Below are 13,820 nucleotides of genomic sequence, written 5' to 3' on the forward strand. Positions count from 1 at the left end.
TCTCTGGGCTTCAATTCCTTTTAGCATAAAGCCAAGTATGGTAGTGCATGCCTATAATTCGAAGCGTTCTGGAAGCTGAGGCAACAGGGTTACAAGTTCAAGGCCAGGCTCAACTAATAAACCCTGTTTCAAAATGCAATTTAAAACAGCTAGGCTGGTGAGATGGTTCAATGGATAAAGGTGCTTGCTGCTAAGCCCAATGACCTGGTTTTGATCCCCAGACTCCAAAAATGAAAGCAGAACGGACTCCCTCAAGTCGTCCTCTGACCGCCAGACTTCCACCGCGGTGTGTATGGCCCCCGCAAAAAGACATGCAAATAAATAGGTAGGTAAATAGATGTGTGTAATTTTAGAAGTCTGAGTTTGTGCACTAGCTCAGTGGGAGAGTGCTATACTGCCATTCATGAGATCCTGGGTTTAGCCACAGTGCCGCAGAATAAAATAAATGGAAAAAAACATCCTGGAGATGGTGTATGGAAATGCCTTAGACTTTTGTTAGACTTTTGTGGGTGTTGCTTTGTTTTGTTGGGGTCTTTTGTTTGTTTTGAGACATGGTCCTCACACTGTAATTCAGCCTGGCCTGGAACTCACTGTGTAACCCAGGCTGGCCTGGAACTCAACATGTATCCCAGACTGGCCTCAATCTCACAGCGATATTCTTGCCTCCACCTCTCAGGTGTGTCTTTAATTATTTAAGCTAGTTGCTTTATTCTTTAGAAGTGCCCTTTGGCCTATCTCTAAGTCACTTTCTGTCTGAGCAAGGTATTTCCCCTCAAGTTAGGATAACACAAAACGTTCAGCTGGCTCTACCCCTAACTATGAAATCCTCTAGTATTCTGTGAACTGTATCAGATTCTCTGAAATGAAGCCCGGTTCTTCAGCTAGAGAGGTGTGCTGTAGGTGTCTTTAAAGCAACGATTCTGGATTCCGACTTTGACCTGCATCATGTGATAGCCCAGGTGCTGGGGGACCCTCACCCAGGGGAACACATGAAGTGGAAAGAGTTAGAGCAAGCAAGCGAGCAAGCGAGCGAGCGAGCGAGCAAGGGCTTCAGTAAAGGCAGGAAACGGTCGTAGGATGCCTCTGTCAACCATGGTCTGTGGTTACAGAACGAAAAGGAAGTATCTATGGCCAGGTCAGAGAAGACTAACAGTGACCCAAATAAGGTGAAGGAGTGGGGATGAAGCTGGAGGTCTAGTGTGCACGAGCTCCAGAAACACACCTACTCTGCCTTACCAGAAAGCAGGCCCTGGTGCCACACACCGGACCCCAAGCTCATATTCTTGTGGATCACCAACTCCTGCCTCGGGGCCTCGTTCTCCGGGTGCACAGGTCTCCTTCCAGCTCACAGTGCTGTGTACTCTCGTTTCCACTGATCCCTACTCCCTTGCCGCGCCTTTCCCAGGCAGCACTGTCTGGCCTGCTTGCCTGGCACGTGCTCTTTTTAGAGCTCGTTTGCCTTGTTTTATTTGACTGTTGGTTCATTTCCTGGCTAGCCTCCCTGGAGCCTGCTCAGACTGCCCTTCGACTTCACCTGTGCTGCTGAGACCAGAGGCCTAGACTACGGCTTGTGCAGGGCACTCAGCTGCATTAGGACGATATTTAGCACATAGTAGGCACACAATAGGTAGCTGTACAAAGAAGGAGGAAAGGGAGAAGTTTGTTCTATTTATTCTTTCCTCTCCCCTTCCAGGAAAGCTTACACAAATAAGCAACATGTTTTTGAGAGGGTGAAATCCAGGCCCACATAATTAACAGCCAGAGAAGGGAGAGGAGTATGTCTTTCCATGGGCCATTTGCACGCTGCAGTTGTTTTTTGTTTTTTGTTGTTGTTGTTGTTTTGTTTTGTTTTTGCTTGTACTGCTACACAAAGAAATGGCCCTCAAGCATCCCCGTGTCCCTGCTCTTTAAGGGTACACCAGCACCCTTCAAAGAGAGGGTAAACTGAGTGACGGTGTCTGATAGATGTGGAGTCCTGTTCTCAGCGCCGTCCCATCTCAGACTCGCATTTAACATTTTACAAGAGGAAACCCGAGGCTTCTGAAGCTGTTCCACCTGACTGAGGCCCAAAGTAGAAAGCTGAAAAGTGGACCAGAGTCTGTCACAACACCAGTCAGCCTTCTTACATTTATGTGTGAGCGCCTAACAAGTGAGCACAGACTTACTGGCTCTCTGTGGCCCTCCCCTTGGAGAGATTGAAACTGGATCTGCAGTTGATAGGCTTATCATCAGGACCAGGAAAGAATGAGGCAAGCAAGGTGGCTAGGATGCAGAATTCAGAAGGTCCATTTTTTTTTTTTTTTTTTTGAGACCAGGTCATAAGTAGCTCAGGTTGGCTTCCAACTCACTGTGTACCTGAGGATAACCTTAAATTTCTGAATCTTCTGCCTTCACCTCTTAATTATTTGTTATTATGGGTATGTGCCACTGAGCCAAGTCTATGTAATGCTGGAGATTGAACCCAGGGCTTTGTGCATGCCAGGCAAGCACTCTGACAACTGAGCCACACCCCAACCCTATGAGACATCACTCTCAAGCACTTGCCCAACTTCAAAGAGTGATGTCTCTTAGCGTTTTGGGCCAAGCACACCCCCGCTTCCCTCCCTCATTCTGGTCCTGCTCTTAGCAAGTTGCCTTCGCTATGGGGTCATCAGATAACGTCTTTGTATAGAAACAGCTGGATTCATGTTAAGCCCTTTGCTGGGGAAAGGTGTGGCCCACTTTGCTGGCTTGCCTCTGCCCATCTCTTGACAAGCTCTTCTTTAAACAGCTGCTGGAATTATTTTTCTAAGGAACAGATACTTCAGTCTCTTTCTTAAAACCTTCCAGAGGGGCTGGAGAGTTGGCTCAGTGGTTAAGAACACTGGCTGCTCTTCCGGAGGACCAGGCTGGATTCCCAGCATCCACATGGCAGTTCACAATTGTCTGTAACTCCATTCTCAGGATCTAGTGCCCTCTTCTGGTTGCCAGGGACACCCGGCACTGGTGGTGTGTAGAGATGCGTGAAGCCAAAACATCCATACACATAAAATTTAAAAAAAAAAAACCCTTAAAACAACAAACCTCCCAGAACTATGCTGGCTGTAGTAAGCTGCTTAGTACAGCCCTGAAGGCCTTTACATGCTGGCACCAGTCTCCAGCCCTCACTCTCTACGCCCTAAACACGCTGGCATTGTCACACCCCCTTGACTCTGAACATGCTGTGCCTTGTACTGGAGCCACCCTTTTGTCTAAACTTAAATCATTTCTCCCACAGCATCATACTCCAAGGTCACCGCACCCGACTCACAGCCCCACCAGTAGTTCTAATGAACACTCAGGCGAGGGGACGGGAGGAGGAGGCCGAGCCTCAGACAAGCTATGGAGATGCTGAGGTTTTTGCAGCCTATCAGACTTCCGAAAGCAGGGAGCCACCTGAATGCTGAGGAGGAAGATGGGGGTATGTAGTTAAGAGAAGGAGGAAGGACAAGTCCTTGTGTGTATACCTCCATGCATACATCTTCAGATCCATGTGGACATTCACATGGTCAGACAACATCAGAGGACCCCTGTCCTCTTTAGTTCTGGAAACTTCACATATGTGTACCGTGAAATTTTATCTGACCAAGACTCTGGGAATCTACTTTATTAGTTACTTTTCCCTTACTGTGATCAAATACCTTGACAGAAGTCAACTTAAAAAATAAAAAGGCCTGATTCTGGCTTATGGTTTTAGAGGGACAGCATCCATCATGGCAGAGAGGCCGTGGCAATAGATAGGGAAATCATGGTGGCAGGAACAGGAAACTGGCTGATCATATTTTCAACCACATACAGAGGAAGCAAAAAGGAAGAACAGGAAGTGGGGGGACTCTAAAAAGCTCATCGCTGGTGAAGTGTTTCCTCCAGCAAGGCTCCACTTCTGAAAGTTCCATAACCTCTCTAAACAGTCACCAGCCGTGGGCCAAGTGTCCAAAGACATGAGTCTTTGAGGGACATTTCTCATTCAAATCACCATAGTCCTCCATCCCTCTTTGGGTTCCTCCTCTCCCTAATTTGTCTCCAAATTGGAACAAATCTTATAAAACCCTAGTCACCACTAGAGGCCAAAGGAGTAGTTAGGTCTGAACACCAGTGTTAGGCACGGGGCTAACAACCTAACAGGCCGTTAACTCGGGCCTCCCAAAGCTGTACCCCACTTTCCCTGCACAGAAGGGGGTAGAGAATACTCTCCAGAAATGGTCTGCAGTGCTGACTTTACAATCCAGCGAAGTGTGAATAAACCTTTGAACTCCCTTGTGTATCTTTTCCTGTGACAATGCGGGTCCCGGATGTCGGTCATGAGATGAGGCCAGGTTCTCAAATGTCCTGAGGCTCCCCCATCAGCCTGGGGCTCTGGGCTCATGTCTACGCTTTGAGCTTTCAGGCCAAGCCTCCAGGTCAGGGTACTGTACCTGGCTTGCAGGCTTCACACATAGTCCCAGCCTTTGGGGTGGCGCTCTGTCACCTCACTTTTTGTCTAAATTGCCAGCAATTTATTTTCTTTCTTCCCTTGTGTTTAACTTTCCTACCTTCCTTGTGTGATCTTGACAATGAAGTCAAAGTCAGGCTGACATTTTGGTCTGGTGTCCCGAAGGAGTTCCAGTCTGCGTTCCTGGAGAGAAAGTTTATGTGTGTATTGGTTGAAGACAGGCTTCACCAACCACACAGTAACTGTTCTCTGGCTTTCCCCACTCCTTCTCTCTCTCCCTCCCTCCCTGCTTCTTCCCTCCCTTCCTCCTTCTCCCCTTTCCTCCTTTTTTTTTTTGGTGGTGGGGGGGTGTTGAAACAGGGTTTGTCTGTGTGGCCCTGGCTGTCCTGGAACTCACTCTGTAGACCAGGCTAGCCTCGAACTCACAGAGATCTGCCTGCCTCTGCCTCTCAAGTGCTGGGATTAAAGGTGTGTGCCACCACCACCCGGCTTCCTCATTTTTTTAAAGCGGGTTTCCTGTAGCCCAGGCTGCTATTGCACTTACTATGTAGCCGAGGATGATCTAAACTTCTGATTCTCCTACCTCTATCTCCCCAGTACTGGGATTACAAGCATGCTTGACCATGTCTGGTTTATGCAGGGTTAGGGATCTCACCTAGGGCCTAGTTGACCACGTCTGGTTTATGCAGGGTTAGGGATCTCACCTAGGGCCTAGTGCATTTAAGGCAGACGCTGAAAGATCTGGGCAACTAGTAGATGTACATGTTAAACAGGGCATTTGCTATAAACAAATGTTTGTATTTACAGAATCGATAGGGCTAAGACCAAATCACCGTTGTGATTGGGTATCCAGAGGTGGGGCCATTGGAAGGTGAGAGTAGAGCTTTCCAGGGTGGGATTAGCACCCATAACAGGAGGCCCAGAATCCAGGCTTAGTGATGAGGGCCTAGAATCTCAGCATTTAGAGGACTGAAGCAGGATGATCTGCCTAACGTGTACATGGTCTTGGGTTCAACCCTGAGCATTGGAAACAAAACAAAAACCAAGAAAGTCCTAAAGAGCATTATTGCCCCTCCCCCCATGAGTGGCCTCAGGGAGAAGAAGTCATTGGGAACCAGGAAGTAGGCCTTTGATGGCCATGTTCCATCACCGTGAGGAAACGCACTTTGAAGGAAGAAAGGTTTATTCTTCTGGCTCAGTGTTTCAGAGGTTTCCATCCAGGGTCACTTGCCCAGGTCCCTTTGGGCCTGTGGTGACACAGAGCATCATGGGAAGGAGTGTGTATGGCGCAAGCATGCCCACATCGTTGTGGCCAGGAAGAGACAAAAGACAGAAGAGCAGCACCGTGATATCCCCTTCGAAGGTGCCCCTGCTCACCACTTAGTATTTAGCTTCCTTCCACTAAGCCCCACCCCTACCTTCTTGCTTTATTTGTTTATTTAGATAAGGTCTCACTATGCCACAGGTTGTCTGGAACTCACTATATAGGCCAGGTAGGCCTATATGCCTCTACTTCTCAAATGCTGGGACTAAAAGTATGTTACACACACACACACACACACACACACACACACACACGCGCGCACACACTCACCCAACAGATCCAAACCACAGCAGGGTCCTTACCACCTATAGAACTGACCAACTTGCCAACTTGTAAAATGTATCAATGCGTAAATCATGTACTTTTTGCTATTGTGTTGTATCAGCACACTAGAAACAGTATCACATTTATTTCCACAGGGGAAATCAGTTTAAGGTCACACACCTGAAAAATAAGACAAAAAGGCATGGTGTCCTTGAGTGGATCAGGCTAGCCTTAAACTCACAGAGATCTGCCTGCCTTTGCCTCCCAAGTGTCATGGCCCTAGCTGGTGGGGTCTAGCACAAGTCACTTCCTCTTGGTAGATTCCGTTATCTCAGGCAGAGAGGACTGCACTTAACTTTATAAAACAGAACAGTTGCATGAAGCAAGGGATATAAAGTGCTCTGCTAGCATACATAAGGATTCTTTGAAGTCAGAAACCCCTTATATTAGTTACTTGCTATAATAAAATACCATGACCAAAAGCAGCATGTGGAAGAGAAGGTTTGTTTTGACTTCTGTTTCCAGAGGGAGAATCCATCATGGCGGGGAGGCTAGGCAGCAAGTGGCAGGGACAGGAAGCTGAGATATCATGTGTCCACCACATGAAGGAAGCAGAGTGAGTGAACTGGAAGTGAGGAGAGACAAAAACTCTCACAGTCCTCCCTCTAGAAGCTCTTCCTCCCACCAGTTCCCACCTCCCAAAAGTTCCACAACTCCCCAAACAATACCACCACCTGTGGTCCCAGTGTTCAAATGCATGTGCTTATGGGGAGATGTTTCTTATTCAAACCACCACGTCTCGGGGGATCTGGAATAGGACACAAACCATAAAGCATGTATAAAATCACTGGCATGTTTCCTTAATTTGATTTGAAATTTCTATTTTGAAAGATTGTCATCCTTCACAATCCAGGCTCTTTGAACACACTGTCAGATTTCCTGCTTTTTCAAAAGGTAGTAGCTGGGCTTGGTGGCACACCCCTGTTATCCCCTTTATCCTACTACTCTGGAAGCAGAAGCAGTCAAATCTATGTAAGTTTGAAGCTAGTCTGGTCTACATCGCAGTTCCAGTCAACCAGGACTGCACAGTGAAGACCTATACATAAAAAAAGCTAAGAGAAGAAAAAAGGGTGAAAATTGAGCCTCACATCTGCTTTGGGAGTCAGGTGGGACCAAAAATACTATCCCTATCTTCCAGGGAGATGTATTTCTCCAGCTATCCTTCATGGTTCTGTTGAGGGCCTTGGGCAGAGGACAACATGGAGTTGGGAAGGTTTGGGAACAGGATATGCTCACCCTTTGCAGCTTGCCAAAATATGCACACACTCCACACATACCCCTTCTTCAACTTGAGTCCTATAACTCAAGTTTGGTCCAAAGCATCCATGTGGCCACTCACAGCTGCCTATAACTCCAGCTCCAGGGGATCCAATGCCCTCTTCTGACCTCTTTTAGCACTATACTCTATACAACAACCTCTACAACACACACACACACACACACACACACACAAAATATACACACACATACACATACATACACACAGACACATACATACAGACACAGACACATACACAAATATATACATATACAGACACACACACAGATAAACACACACATACACATACATATACACAGACACATACATAAAGACATACATACACAAATATATACACACATACACAGACACACACACATACACACACAAAATATACACACACATACAAACACAGCACATACATTCAGACACATACACAAATATATACACACACATACACAGACACACACAAACACACACAAAATATACATACACATACAAACACAGCACATACATTCAGACACATACACAAATATATACACACATACACAGATTAAAAATGGGGATTTGGGGGCTAGATCGAGAAAGAGCTAGAAAATTGCTCTTTGGATTGATTTTAAATATTATGCAAGTTATATTGAAACAAGATTGACAACATTAAACATTTTGGCTTGATCAGTTTTCTGTATAGCAACCTATTCTACCACGAAGCAGCCTTGGGGTTTAGGGACATGTGGGCCCCACAGAAAGGAAACAGCCATTTGCAATGGCCAACCAGGCGATCCAGACACCATACTGGGGAAGAGGACCAGGAATTAGCAGGGGGGGCCTTCCCAGGTCTGAATGCTGAGGTCAGACATTTCCAGCTTTCCTTTCATCTCCTAAGCTGCCAGATGGGGAAGCCTCTTTTCTCCCCGCTCTGGATATTCTTGGAGATGGGTGAATGAAGCCCCAGCCCCTGGCCTGCTCCCCCAGCTCATCTGAAACCTGGGTTCGGTGAGGGTGAAATCCGAGGTGTGACCTCTGAGCCAGGGTAAAGGAACTTTCGGTGCTACTCTCCTGCCACAAAACAGCACAGCAGTGAGTCAAGATAAACAGCCTTCGGAGTGCAGGCACTGGCTCATCCTATGGGCAGCCTCTCTGTTCACTGGGCTCTTCTGCATGCCCCTGCACGAAGAAGATTCACTGCCCGGGTTGACTCATCTGTGCACAGAGTCCTGGAACAACCAGGTCTCACCCACAGCCCTGGTGTGGAGCAGAGAGATCAGGACTGAGATGTTTTAAACCAGAAAAGCTTTTAAAAATCTTTAAAGTGAGGTTGCCTTCGCCCCCTTGCGGTATCCCCAGGACCCCTCTGCCCAAAGCGGAGCGCCTGACCTGCGCCTGCTGGAGGCCAGACAAGGAGAGGTTGGCTGTGCGATCAGCTTCCCCTAGAGTTCTGCAAGGCCACCTGCTGCCCCGTCTGCCAAACCCTGCTGACCTCTAGTGGCCATAAGGCAGAACTGACTAGGACACCAGATGGTCAAGCAGGTTCCTCTCCATCCTTGGTTCTCAGTCTTGGTGTCCACTTCAGAGTTACCTGGGAGTTTTGGACACTCCCACAATCCAGGTAATTATTAAGTCAACACCTCTCTTGGTGGGTTGCGATGTCACCAACCTGCAGAGGGCCATGTCTCCTTGAATTAGTGGCTCTCTGAGTGGACTGTCTGAACACCAGTGTGGTCTTTGTGCCTGCCCTGCAGCTGTTTTGAGGCTGGCGTCTGCCTACGCGTGGGACAGTGAGCCTTGGTGCAGGCTGCTCAGGCTGAAGGAGGGGAGAACTCCTGGCACAGATCTGTCCTGAACAGCTAAGGAGGGTGAATCTGGGCCTTGGGGTTTCGTAGGGAAGGTGGTGCCCATCTGCAATCCTAGCATTTGAGAGGTCAAGGCACACAGAGGCTAGCATGGGCCACACATCAAGGTCAAGGTCAGCCCAAGCCATATGGTAAGATCTTGTTTCAAAATAAAACAAAACAAAAGACGGTTTGCAGTTGCCTTCCCTTTTTGCTGTTGTGAAGTTCTTCTTACTCTCTCACCCTGGACCCATCTCAAGAGGAGAAAAGTCAAGATCAAAAGAAAAGAACAAGAGTTGGAGGGGTTGCTTGGTCAGTAAAATGCTTGCTATGCAAGCATAAGGATCCAAGTTTGAACTCCAGAACCCAGAAGCCACATAACTAAAAGATCATGGTTATATGGATTTGTTACCCCAATACGGGAAGCGAGGGACAGGAGGATCCTTGGTCTCACTGGCTAGTTAGCCCAGTTTAGTTGGCAAGTTTCCAGATCAATGAGAGACTCTGCCTCAAAAAAAACAAGGTGGATGTCCTGAGAAAGACACCTGAGTTTGACCTTTGGACACACACACACACACACACACCTCTACACCACACACACGTAAACACAATACACACACATCATACACACACCACAGACACATCATACAACACACACCCCCCACATCACACACACAATACACACACAACACATAATACACACACAACACACACAATACATCACACACACATACACTGCACACCATATAACCCACAAACAACACATAAACACAATACACACACACCATACAACACACATACACATACAACACACACACACACCTCTACACCACACACGCATAAACACAATACACATCATACACACACCACAGATACATCATACACACACACCACACCACATCACACACACAACACACACACATACACCACACACTATACAACACACATATACAACATACACACACACCTCTACACCACACATGCATAAACACAATACACACACATCATACACACACCACAGACACATCATACACACACACACCACACCACATCACACACACAACACACACACAATACACACACAACATACACAATACATCACACACACCACACACCATACAACCCACAAACAACACATAAACACAATACACACACACCATACAACACACATACACATACAACACACACACACACACAAAGGCAGGCATGCCCCATGACAGCTCTCCCCACCAGCTTTGGCAGCAGCCATAGAGACAGAAGTCTGGTGTGGAGCTGTGGACCCAAGGCTACATGGCACACTGAGCTGCCTGTCAGCCACACCACTCCATCAGGCTCTGGATGAAATGGGTTGGAAGGGAGAAGAGCCAGCGCCAGCACCATTAAATTAATTCCCAGCAGCTGCGCGGGATTAAAATCACCCACTTCTCTTCTCTGGTCTCTATGTAATGTTCCTGGAAACAATGTCCTGATCCTGGCCTTTTCTTTGCTTTTCCTCTGGGTCACAGCTTTGGGTGTACTCACTTCTGATTACTTTTCCATCCCAAGCTGCCCTTCCTCCTGCAAGGCTGGAGGCAGACAGGCTGGTGAGCCTAATATTCTCCTACCCAAATATTGTGGGTGCTGGGCTAAGGTGACATCGGGGGACAGTGGGACTCCTAGGAGGATGGAACCATCTGTCAATAGTACTTCAACACTCTTAGAGGTCCTAGGAAGTGAAATGTTGGACTCTCCTCAACTGTTCTTTCAGGGAGCAGATGAGCCGCATCCTGGATGTTAGAGTGAGCACGTGGGCTCCGTGTTAACTAACTCACCTACTCTCTCCTTCTCTAACAAAGAGAAGGGAATGGCTGCCTTATGGGCTTTTGTGAAAGACAAGAGAGATAATGTATAGAAGTATACTTCTATAATAATGGTAGAGGCCGGCTCATGGCAGATAACCATTAATGATGTTAGAGCTTTTTATACGCATTGTTTAGTAATCTCTGCCGAGTCATCAATGAATGAAACCATAACAAATGTTGGTGAGGATGTGGGGAAAGAGAAGCCTGAAACCCTGCAGATGAGAGTGTAAACTAGGGCAGCAGCTTTGGAAATCAGTATGAAGGTTCCTTAAAAAACAGAACAGGGCTATGGAGATGGCTCAGTAGGAAAGAACACTTGCTGAGTAACCAACCATGAGGATTGTCTTAGTTAAGGTTTCTATTGCTGTGAAGAGACACCATGACCATGGCAACTCTTATAAAAAAAAAAACATTTAATTGAGGTAGCTTTCTTACAATTTCAGAGGATCAGTCCATTATCATTATGGTGGGGAGCATGGTGGCATGCAGGCAGATGTGGTGCTGGAGTAGTAGCTGAGAGTGCTACATCTTGCAGGCAACAGGAAGTCAACTGACACACTGGGTGGGTGGTATACTGAACATAGGAAACCTCAAAGCCCACCCTCACAGTGACACACTTCCTCCAACAAGGCCACACCCACTCCAGCAAAGTCATACATCCTAATATTGCCTCTCCCTATGAGATTATGGGGGCCATTTACATTCAAACTATGACAAGGACCGAAGTCCAGGTCCTCAGCACCCAGGTGAAAAGTCTAGCATGGCCATACACACACATTGGGTGGGTACAGAGGTAGGAGAATTGTTGGGACTTACTGGCTAGCTGAAAAGTGAGGGTCCAGGTTCAGTAAGAGATACTGTCTCAAGGGACCAAGTCAAAAAGAGGTGGAAGAAAACACCTGATGTTCTCCTCTAGACTCTGTAAAAGCAAGAACATCTGTGTGAGCATGCACACAGGCACACACACACACACACACACACACACACACACACACACTCACCAAAACAAACAAATAAAACCCAAAGCTGAAAAATAGCCTATTCATGTGGGCATGGTGGTACAAACCTTTAATCCCAGCACTCAGGAGGCAGAAGCAGATCTCTGTGAGTTCCTAGACAGGGCTACATAGTAAGATCTTGTCTCAAAGAAAAAAAAGTGCCTAGTCTACTGGAGAGATATCTTAGTGCTTAAGAGCACTTGTTGCAAGCCAGGCAGTGGTGGCCCACGCCTTTAATCCCAGCACTCAGGGAGCAGAGCCAGGTGAATCTCTGTGAGTTTGAGGCCAGCCTAGTCTACAAAGTGAGTTTCAGGACAGGCTCCAAAGCTACACAGAGAAACCCTGTCTCAACAAAACAAAACAAAAGAAAACAAAAAGATCACTTGTTGCTCTTCTAGAGAATCCCTGTGGCTCACCATGGGTAACTCCAGGGGATTTTCCAACACCCTCCACCCTCTTCTGGCCTCCACAGGCACTGCACACAGGTGGTACACAGACATACAGTGCAGAGAATTCATATACACAAAACAAATCTTAAAAAAAAAAATTAAGGGGACTGCCCAATGAAAATAAATCAGGCAAAGAAGCCAGGTATGGTGGTTCATGCCTACAATTCTCCTAGAAGACTTTCCCCCCTTTGGGAAAGACAGAAGAAACACTGTAGTTATCTGGAATCATGGCAGGAAAAGAACAGGAAGGGAGGTAGGCAGCTTGAAGAGAAAGAAGGAATCCTGAGGAGCTGCTAGGCTAATGGCGGGGCAGGGCAGTCCATCCCTACACCTCACATTGTGACACTTGCTCCTGAGAATGACTAGGTTAAAAAAAATTTTAAATGAACTTGTATTGTTTTGAACCAGGGTTTCACTATGCTGCCAGGCTGGCCTTGAATTTACCATTCTTCTTCCCCAACTTCCTAGCAGCCGGTATTCCAGGCCTGTGTCACCAGGCCCAGCTTAGGGACAGGCTTTCCTTTGCTCTTCTTTCTAAGGACCCTGAGCTGATAAAGGGCCTGGGTTAACTCAGTTCCAACAGTGGGACCTGAGTAGCTTGAGTTTTTCCTCACAACATACTGTTCCCTCCCTCATTCTACTGAGTGGAGCTGGGGAGGCAGGGATTTGAGTAGGGACTCTCTTCCACCCTGTCATAGATGTTTGACTATGGCCGCACCACCTCCTCTGATTACCTCCAAGGTGTCATCCAGTTTAATGTTTTGACTCTGATTCCTAGCAGGTCCCTGTCACCCTGTGTCACCTCAGTTTGGGGTTGGGGGAACTCACTGCAGTTTGGGAATACATGGCACATAGAGGAAACGACATGGGAATGGAAACAAATGTCACCTGCCACTGCCCCGGCTCGTACAGCTCGGCATCAGAACCAGACTTGGGATGGAATGCTGTAACTGGGGAGTTGGGATTAGTCCATTCTTCTAAACGCCCCAGAGGGACTGTGCTCATCAGTTTTTTTACTATGGTAACAAACACCTGATGGGTTCACCTTAGAGAGGAGAGTGAGAGCTCAGTTCTGTAGGTGTTTGTGTTAGGATTCTGTACATGCACAGCTCAGGGTCCTGTGTCTTACGTCTGACATCAGCAGTGAGCACTGACGACTACGTACCCACTGTGTGGTCATGCAATCCCCGCCTTAAAAAGCTGGATGTGGACCCCCACACTCTCTCTCTCTCTCTGTGTGTTCTCTCTCTGCTCCCGCCATCTTTTTTTCTGTCCAAGCCTGGCTCTCCTCCCTCCTATCCCCTCTTTCTTTCTAATAAAGCTCTTTATAACTCTGGTAGTTGT

The 13,820-nt window shown here is 47.2% G+C and overlaps 1 protein-coding gene across 2 annotated transcripts in view; it reads right to left on the minus strand.

Moving 5' to 3' along the window:
• The window catches only part of Zbtb16 (zinc finger and BTB domain containing 16), a 212,504-nt gene extending 198,892 nt beyond the window's left edge, over positions 1-13,612 (minus strand). The window contains exons 1-3 of one of the 2 annotated variants that reach the window (XM_059267813.1): positions 13,522-13,612; positions 11,846-11,948; positions 4,551-4,633 (exon numbers count right to left, since the gene is read on the minus strand). The gene's annotated coding sequence lies outside the window, so the exon portion shown is untranslated. The remainder of the gene's footprint in view (positions 1-4,550; positions 4,634-11,845; positions 11,949-13,521) is intronic. The other variant, XM_059267814.1, reaches the window with a different exon arrangement.
• Between the last annotated feature and the right edge of the window lie 208 nt (positions 13,613-13,820).

This window comes from Peromyscus eremicus, chromosome 7 (assembly GCF_949786415.1).
Source record: "Peromyscus eremicus chromosome 7, PerEre_H2_v1, whole genome shotgun sequence".
In the NCBI taxonomy this organism is placed as follows: domain Eukaryota; kingdom Metazoa; phylum Chordata; class Mammalia; order Rodentia; family Cricetidae; genus Peromyscus; species Peromyscus eremicus.